The sequence below is a fragment of the Callorhinus ursinus genome, unplaced genomic scaffold (genome assembly GCF_003265705.2).
Source record: "Callorhinus ursinus isolate GAN/ISIS: 27379988/994484 unplaced genomic scaffold, GSC_fseal_2.0 scaffold4, whole genome shotgun sequence".
Lineage (NCBI taxonomy): Eukaryota > Metazoa > Chordata > Mammalia > Carnivora > Otariidae > Callorhinus > Callorhinus ursinus.
Genome location: NW_027397066.1, coordinates 55,217,172 through 55,226,202, shown reverse-complemented (window position 1 = coordinate 55,226,202; position 9,031 = coordinate 55,217,172). Strand labels below are relative to the sequence as shown.

General features: G+C 36.9%; 1 pseudogene; it reads left to right on the top strand.

Moving 5' to 3' along the window:
- The first annotated feature begins 8,130 nt into the window (after positions 1-8,130).
- The window catches only part of LOC112835501 (UDP-glucuronosyltransferase 2C1-like), a 26,996-nt pseudogene continuing 26,095 nt past the window's right edge, over positions 8,131-9,031 (top strand).

The following is a 9,031-nucleotide window of genomic DNA, read 5'->3' as shown; positions in this document are numbered from 1 at the left end:
GCTAGTTTTCTGCTATAAACTGTGAACTGACCTGTGGTTCTGCCACCACTTTCCTGGGAAGGGAGGCAAGCACTTGAGACTCTCCCCTGGAAGAACAGTGTGGGTCCTCGCCACAGGCATCCCCTGAAATTTGGAGTTTTGAAACTCAGTCACATGCCTGAGATAAAAAGGCTGGGACATGGGCAGGGTGAGTGCAGGTTTCAGAGGAAACCAGGGAAACAAATAGGGTGATTGATTGCTTTTCTGTGAGGGCTTACTGAAGAGTATGGGGCTACTCTGAGGGCTTACTGAAGAGTATGGGGCTACTCTGGGGCTAAAGAGTAGGGCACAGCCATTTTCACCCCACCCATCAGTGTTAAAAACCTTCAGCGCCACCTAGTGGAGACAAGAGCTATGCCCCAGAGGCCTCCCAGAGGCCTGGAGGTGCATTTCCACTGAAAAGTGTCAGTGAGAGAATCAGCCCAGCATCCCCTCCCCCAGAAGACAGCACAGGGCGCCTGGGTGGCTCAGTTGGTTAAGCGACTGCCTTCGGCTCAGGTCATGATCCTGGAGTCCCAGGATCGAGTCCCACATCGGGCTCCCTGCTCGGCGGGAAGCCTGCTTCTCCCTCTGACCCTCTTCCCTCTCGTGCTCTCTCTCATTCTCTCTCTCTCAAATAAATAAATAAAATCTTTAAAAAAAAATATTAAAATAAAAAACTAAAAAAAAAAAAGAAGACGAGCACAAACAACTCACTTGCACAAAGTTTACTGATCATAGAGTGCTGCAAACCTTCAGCTCTAGGAAAAACAGGACCAAGCTTCCTTTTTATGTTTATTCTTTGTTTCTTCTATTTTTATTATTTTTTTATTTTCTTATATTTTCAATTCTTTTTAAAAAAAATTTTTATTATTCATTTTTTAAATTTTTATATGTGTAATTTTCATATATATATATATATATATATATATATATATAGGTCTATTTTCATTTTATTTTATTTTATTTTTTTATTTTGGGATCTAGATTCTTCTAACAGACCAAAACACACTCAGGATCTAGTTTGTTGGGTTTGTTGTTTTTTTTTGTTTCTTTGTCTTTGTATTTGTTGTTCTTTTTTCTATCTTCTTTTCTTTTCTAGACAAAATAAGGAGATGGAGGAATTAACCCCAAAAGAAAGAACATGAGGTAAAACTTATGGCCAGGGATTTAACCAATACAGATATAAGTAAGATGTCTGACCTAGAATTTAAAAAAACGATTATAAGGATCCTAGCTGAGCTTGAAAAAAGGCATAGAAGACACTACAGAATACCTTACTACAGAGATAAAGAACTAAAATTTAGTCAGCCAAAATTAAAAATGCTATAACCAACATGCAAACACAAATGCAATTCATAAAAATGAGGTTGGATGAATCAGAGGAGCGAATCAGTGATATAGAAGATAAAATTATGGAAAATAATGAAGCTGAAGAAAAGAGGGAAAGGTAATGGACCACAACTTAGACTTAGAGAACTCAGTGAGTTCTTAGAAAATTCAACAAAAGCTGGCCATCTCCAAGGCATATGATAGTCAAATTCACAAAATACACAGACGAGGAAAGAATCCTGAAAGCAGCAAAGGAAAAAAGGAACCTACAAGGGAAGACAGATCAGGTTCTCAGTGGATCTGTCCACAGAGACTTGGCAGGCCAGAAAGGAGTGGAAGGACATGTTCAACATGCTGAATGGGAAAAATGTGCAGCCAAGAATTCTATATCCAGGAAAGCTGTCATTCAAAATAAAAGGAGAGATAAAGAGCTTCCCAAACAAAAACTAAAGGAGTTTGTGACCACAAAACCAACCCTGCAAGAAATTTTAAGGGGGACTCTTTGGAGGAAAGAAAGACCAAAACAAAAAAACTAGAAAGGAACAGAGAACATCACCAGAAACACCAACTCTACGGGTAACACAATGGCACTAAATTCATATCTCTGAATAATCACTTTGAATGTGAATGGACTAAATGAACCAATCAAAAGACATAGAGTATCAGAATGGATTAAAAAAACAAAAAAAAGATCCAGAGGCACCTGGGTGGCTCAGTCCCTTAAGTGTCTGGTTCTTGATTTTGGCTCAGGTCATGATCTTGGGGTCCTGGGATTGAGCCCTGTATCAGACTCTGCACTCAATGCGGAGTCTGCTTGAGGAGTCTGTCTCTTCTCTCTCCCTCTGCCCCTCCCCCCGGCCTCTCCCTCTCTCTCTCTCAAATGAATGAATAAATCTTAAAAAAAAAAAAGTATCCATCTATATACTGCCTACAAGAGACTCATTTTAGACCTAAAGTCACCTGCAGATTGAAAGTGAGGATATGGAGAATGATCTATCATGCTAATTGATATTAAAAGAAAGCTGGAGTGGCCAATATTATATCAAATAAACTAGATGTTTTTTGAAGATTTACTTATTTATTTTAGAAAGAGGGAGAGAGAGCAAGAGTGGGAGGCAGAGGAAGAGAGAGAATCTCAGGCAGACTCCCTGCTGAGTACAAAGCCCAACACGGGGCTCAATCTCATAATCCATGAGATCATGACCTGAACTGAAACCAGGAGTCAGACACTCAACGGACTGAGCCACCCCAGAAACCCTCAAATGAGTTTTTTAAAACAACAGCTGTAACAAGAGATGAAGATGAGCATTATATCATAATTAAGGAGTCTATCAATCAAGAAGATTTGATAATGTTAAATATTTATGCCCCCAACTTGGGAGGACCCAAATATATGAATCAATTAATAGCAAACATAAAGAAACTCATTGACAATAATACAATAATAGTAGGGAACTTTAACATCCCACTCACAGCAATGGACAGATCATCTAAGCAGAATATCAACAAGGAAACAATGGCTTTGAATAACACACTGGACCAGATGGACTTAACAGATATATTCAGAACATCTCATCGTAAAGCAGCAGAATACACATTCATCTCGAGTGCACATGGAACATTCTCCAGAATAGATTACATTGGGTCACAAATCAGCCCTCAACATGTACAGAAAGACTGAGATCATGCCATGCATATTTTCAGACAACAACACTATGAAACTTGAAGTCAAACACAAGAAAAAATTTGGAAAGACCACAAGTACATGGAGGTTAAAGAACATCCTACTAAAGAATGAATAGGTCAACCAGGAAATTAATGAAGAAATAAAAAATTACATGGAAGAAAATAAAAATGAAAACACACCAGTCCAAAACCTTTGAGATGAAGCAAAAGCAGTCCTAAGAGGGAAGTATATTGCAATACAGGCCTACCTCAAGAAGCAAGAAAAGTCTCAAATACACAACATAATCTTACACCTGAAGGAGCTAGAAAAAGAACAGCAAATAAAGCCTAAAGCCAGCAGAAAAGGGGAAATAATAAAGATTAGAGCAGAAAGGATGCCTGGGTGGCTCAGTCAGTTAAGCATCTGCCTTCAGCTCAGGTCATGATCCCAGAATCCTGGGATTGAGTCCTGCATCAGGCTTCTTGCTCAGTGGGAGCTTGTTTCTCCATCTGCCTGCCCCCCCCCCCGCTTGTGCTCTCTCTCTCTCCCTCTCAAATAAATAAGTAAAATCTTTAAAAAAAAGAAAAGATCAAAGCAGAAATAAATGATATAGAAATAAAAAAAAACAAAAAACAGTAGGATAGATCAATGAAAATAAGAGCTGATTTTTTGAAAGAATTAATAAAATTAATAAGCCCCTAGCCAGACTTATCAAAAAAGAAGAGAAAGGATCCAAATAGATAAAACCATGAATGAATCATAACCAACACCACAGAAATCCAAACAATTATAAGAGAATATTATGAAAAAGCATATGCCAACAAATTGGGCAATCTGGAACAAATTCCTAGAAACTTAAAAATTACCAAAACTGAAACAAGAAGAAATAGAAAATTTGTACAGACCCATAACCAGCAAAGAAAATGAATTAATAATCAAAACTCTCCCAACAAATGAAAGTCCAGGGCCAAATGGCTTCCCAGGGGAATTCTACCAGACATTTAAAGAACAGTTAATACCTATTCTTCTCAAACTGTTCCCAAAAATAGAAATGGAAGGAGAACTTCCAAACTCATTTTACAAGGCAAGCATTACCTTGATTCCAAAACCAGATGACAACCCAACTAAAAAGGAGAATTACAGGCCAATATCCCTCATGAACATGGATGCAAAAATTCTCAACAAGATATTAGCAAATCAAATCCCCAACAGTACATTAAAAGAATTATTCACAACAATCAGGTGGGATTTATTCCTGGGCTTCAGAGGTGGTTCAGTATTTGCAAATCAATCAATGTGATATACCACATTAATAAAAGAAAGGATAAGAACCATATGATCCTCTCAATATATGCAGAAAAAACATTTCACAAAATACAGCATCCATTCTTGATAAAAACCCTCAACAAAGTAGGTATAAATGGAACAAATCTCAATATCATAAAAGTCATATGTAGAAGACCCACAGCTAATACCATCCTCAATAGGTAAAAACTGAGAGCTTTTCAACTATGGTCAGGAACAAGACAGGGATTGTTCCACTCTCACCATTACCATTTAACACAGTACTGGAAGTGTTAGCCTCAGCAATCAGACAAAAAGAAATAAAAGGCATCCAAATCAGCCACTATTTGCAGATGACATGATACTTTATGTAGAAAACCTGAAAGACTCCACCAAAAAATTGCTAGAACTCATACAGGAATTTAGCAAAGTCACAGGATATAAAATTAATGTGCAGAAATCTGTTGCATTTCTATACACCAATAACAAAGCAGTAGAAAAAGAAATCAAAGAATCAATCCTATTTACAATTGCACCAAAACCATGATACTTAGGCATAAACCTAACCAAAGAGGTAAATGATCTGTACTCTGAAAACTATAGAATACTCATGAAAGAAACTGAAGGGGACACAAAGAAATGGAAAAACATTCTATGCTCATGGATTGGAAGAACAAACATTGTTAAAAATGTCTATGCTACCCAAGGCAATCTACACACTTAATGCAATCCCTATCAGCATTTTTCACAGAGCTAGAACAAACAATCCTAAAATTTTCATGGAACCACAAAAGATCCCAAATAGCCAAAGCAATCCTGAAAAGGAAAAGAAAAGCTGGAGGCATCACAATTCTGGACTTCAAGCTGTATTACAAAGCTGTAATCATCAAGATAGTGTGGTACTGGCACAAAAACAGACCCATAGATCAATGGAACAGAACAAAAAACCCCAGAAATGGACCCACAACTTTATGGCCAACCAATCTTCAACAATGCAGGAAAGAATGTCCAATGGAAAAAAGACTATCTCTTCAACAAATGGTGCCGGGAAAACTGGACAGCCACATGCAGAAGAATGAAACTGGACCACTTTCTTACACTATACACAAAAATAAGTTTAAAATGAATGAAAGGTGATGCCTGGGTGGCTCAGTCAGTCAAGTGGCTGCCTTTGGCTCAGGTCATGATCCCAGGGTTCTGGGATTGAGTCCCACATTGGGCTCCTTGTTCAGCAGAGATCCTGCTTCTCCCTCTGTCTGCTGCTCTCCCTGCTTGTTCTCTCTTGCTCTCTCTGTCAAATAAATAAAATCTTTAAAAATAAAAAAATAAAAATAAATAAAATGGATGAAAGACCTAAATGTGAGACAGGAATCCATCAAAATCCTACAGAAGAACACAGGCAGCAACCTCTTTGACCTTGGCCAGAACAAATTCTTACTAGACATGTCGCTTGAGGCAAGTGAAACAAAAACAAAAATGAACTATTGGTACTTCATCAAGATAAAAAGCTTCTCCACAGTGAAGGAAACAATCATCAAAACTAAAAGACAAACTACAAAATGGGAGAAGATATTTGCAAATGACATATCCGATAAAGGGTTAGTATCCAAAATTTACAAAAAACTTATCAAACTCAACACCCAAAGAACAAATAATCCAGTTAAGAAATAGGCAGAAGACATGTATAGACATTTTTCCAAAGAAGACATCCAGAAGTCGAACAGACACATGAAAAGATGCTCAACATCACCCATCATCAGAGAAATACAAATCAAAACAATGATGAGATACCACCTCATGCCTGTCAGGATGGCTAAAATTAACAACACACAAAAAAACAGGTGTTGGCAAGGATGTGGAGAAAAGGGAACGCTCTTGCATTGTTGGTGGGAATGCAAACTGGTGCAGCCACTTTGGAAAACAGTATGGAGTTCCCTCAAAAAGTTAAAAATAGTACTACCCTACAATTCATAATTGCATATACTAGGTATAAAAGATACAAAATACAGGTTTAAAGGGGTACATGCAGCACCCAATGTTTATAGCAACATTAGCAACAAGAGCCAAACTAAGGAAAGAGCCCAAATGTCTACCTGATGAATGGATAATGAAGAAATGGTATATATATATATATATATAATGGAATATTACTCAGTCGTTGAAAAGAATGACGTGAATGGAGCTAGAGTGTATTATGCTAAGTGAAATAAATCAGTCAGAGTAAGACAAATACCATATGATTTCACTCATATGTGGAATTTAGGAAAACAGATGAACATATGGGAGGGGGAAAATGGGGAAAGGGAAATAAACCATAAGAGACCCTTAACTATAGAGAACAAACTAGGGGTTGATGGAGGGAGGTGGGTGGGATACGAGCTAGATGTGTGAAGGGCACTATTTAGGGAGGGCACTTGTTAGGATGAGCACTGGGTGTTGTATGTAAGTGATGAATCACTGAATTCCACTCCCGCAATCAATACCACATAGTATGTTAACTAACTAGAATTTAAATGAAGATTTGAAGAAAAACCAAAAAAAGCTCAAAGAAAGTTGAAATGGGTGGAGGAAGAAAGTAGAGTAACAAGACTAGAATACTAGTCAGGATATTTTGGGGGCCATTTCAGAGAATATAGATTTTAACCTATATAAAAGAGAAAGTTATTAAAGTATTTTCCTCAATACTGACATTCTCTGAAATAGACTTTCTAAAAATAGGGAACATTTCTTTGTAGAAAGTGGGTTACAGCAGTGTGAAAATGAAAGTAGGATATTAGAAGGCTATTGCAGTAAATCCAACTTGGATATGAAAATGGCTAGGATTAAAGTGATAGTAAAGACTGACAAAGAAGAACAGATCAATATACAGTGTGGGAGTAGAATTTGTAGATATGGTAATCAACTGAATAATTGCTCAGTCCTCCTTTTTATTAGTCAAATTCTTATGATATTGAAAATGATAATGTTATTATGATATATTTCTTATAGATTAATTACTTGGAAAAAATCAACTTTTTAAGCAAAAGGATTATAGATAAAGTCATTGTCTTAAATATCATTGGATCCATTTCTACAAGTGGTAGTGGCTTCCAGGTGTGGAGATCTAAGCAAAAAAAAAAATGGAATTTTACATTATAAAATGTCTCTTATACAAGATAGCAAAGAAAATAGAATTGGAAGTGCTGGAAGGAAGAATAAGATTATCAACTTATCTTCTTCATGATTTGTCTTTTCTATTCTATCTCTTTTAAGCAAAACATGAATCTGATCTAGAATCAGAACTTGAATTCATATCTTCAATAAAAGCAAAAGAAAAAATATTCTTTTTCTCTTAAAGATAGACATGACTTGGGTCAAAGGGCACTGAATTTAGCATTAGAATATTTGGATTTAAACCTTCTCCCTGCCCTAATGTTTCTTGCATATATTCTGTTTCTGGCAGGAGATAATAACCATTTTTCCACTCAGCAATTCCTAGCAGAGTTGTCAGTGAAAGAAATACTAGAGAGACCATTCTGTTCAAAAGAACATCTAATAAAAACTGAAGAAAAAGTTATCAAAAAAATCCAGTCTTAATTGAGTATGCATCACATGGTGATGGATTTTCTTAACATCATTTAGAAGTTATTCTCAATTTGTGTTTAAGCCTTTTTATTTTCATATCCTCTAAGAAAAGTCTTAAAACTCTCATTCTGAGTATTTTTCTTCCTAAATCATTTTGTTGACTTACTGATTTTTTTTAATCAAAGCAGCTGCAGTTGATTTTAACCAATAAACAAACTATGTACTTCAAAGTTCAGCTCAAACTACTATAATTGATTGAGAGCATCATGGAAGCGATCTGTGGGATTTGTGAACTTCATGAACTTGGTTTAAGCCCAGGTTTAGTTAGAGCGAGAGTTGATTATGAGGACTGTAAAAGGTTTCAGTGTTCTTTTCATGCTGCATGGGTAGGAAAATACTTCTGTGGCCCTTGGATTCTAGTCATTGGATTAATCTAAAAGTTATTCTGGATCAACTCCAGCTTCATGGGCATGAGATAACTATACTGGTACCTTCATCAAATCAGCTATTTAATCATATCAAGATTCCCTTTAATTGGAGATCCTTCACCTTCCAGTAACTGGGAAACTCTCATGGAAGAGTTCAATACCATTCTCTATGTAGCTTCTTTTGAGCTGCCAGAACTTTCATGGTGGGACAAACAAGCAAAACTGAGACAAATGTAGGGATCCAAAGGGGTACATGCACCCCGATGTTTATAGCAGCAATGTCCACAATAGCCAAACTATGGAAAGAGCCAAGATGTCCATCAACAGATGAATGGATAAAGAAGATGTGGTATATATACACAATGGAATATTATGCAGCCATCAAAAGGAATGAAATCTTGCCATTTGCAACGACGTGGATGGAACTGGAGCGTGTTATACTGAGCGAAATAAGTCAATCAGAGAAATACATGTATCATATGACCTCAGTGATATGAGGAATTCTTAATCTGAGGAAATAAACTGAGGGTTGCTGGAATGGAGGGGTTGGGAGGGATGGGGTGGCTGGGTGATAAACATTGGGGAGTATGTGCTATGGTGAGCGCTGTGAATTGTGTAAGACTGATGAAGCACAGAACTGTACCTCTGAAACAAATAATACATTATATGTTAAAGAAAAAAAGAAGAAGAAGAAGAAGAAGAAGAAGAAGAAGAAGAAGAAGAAGAAGAAGGAGGAGGG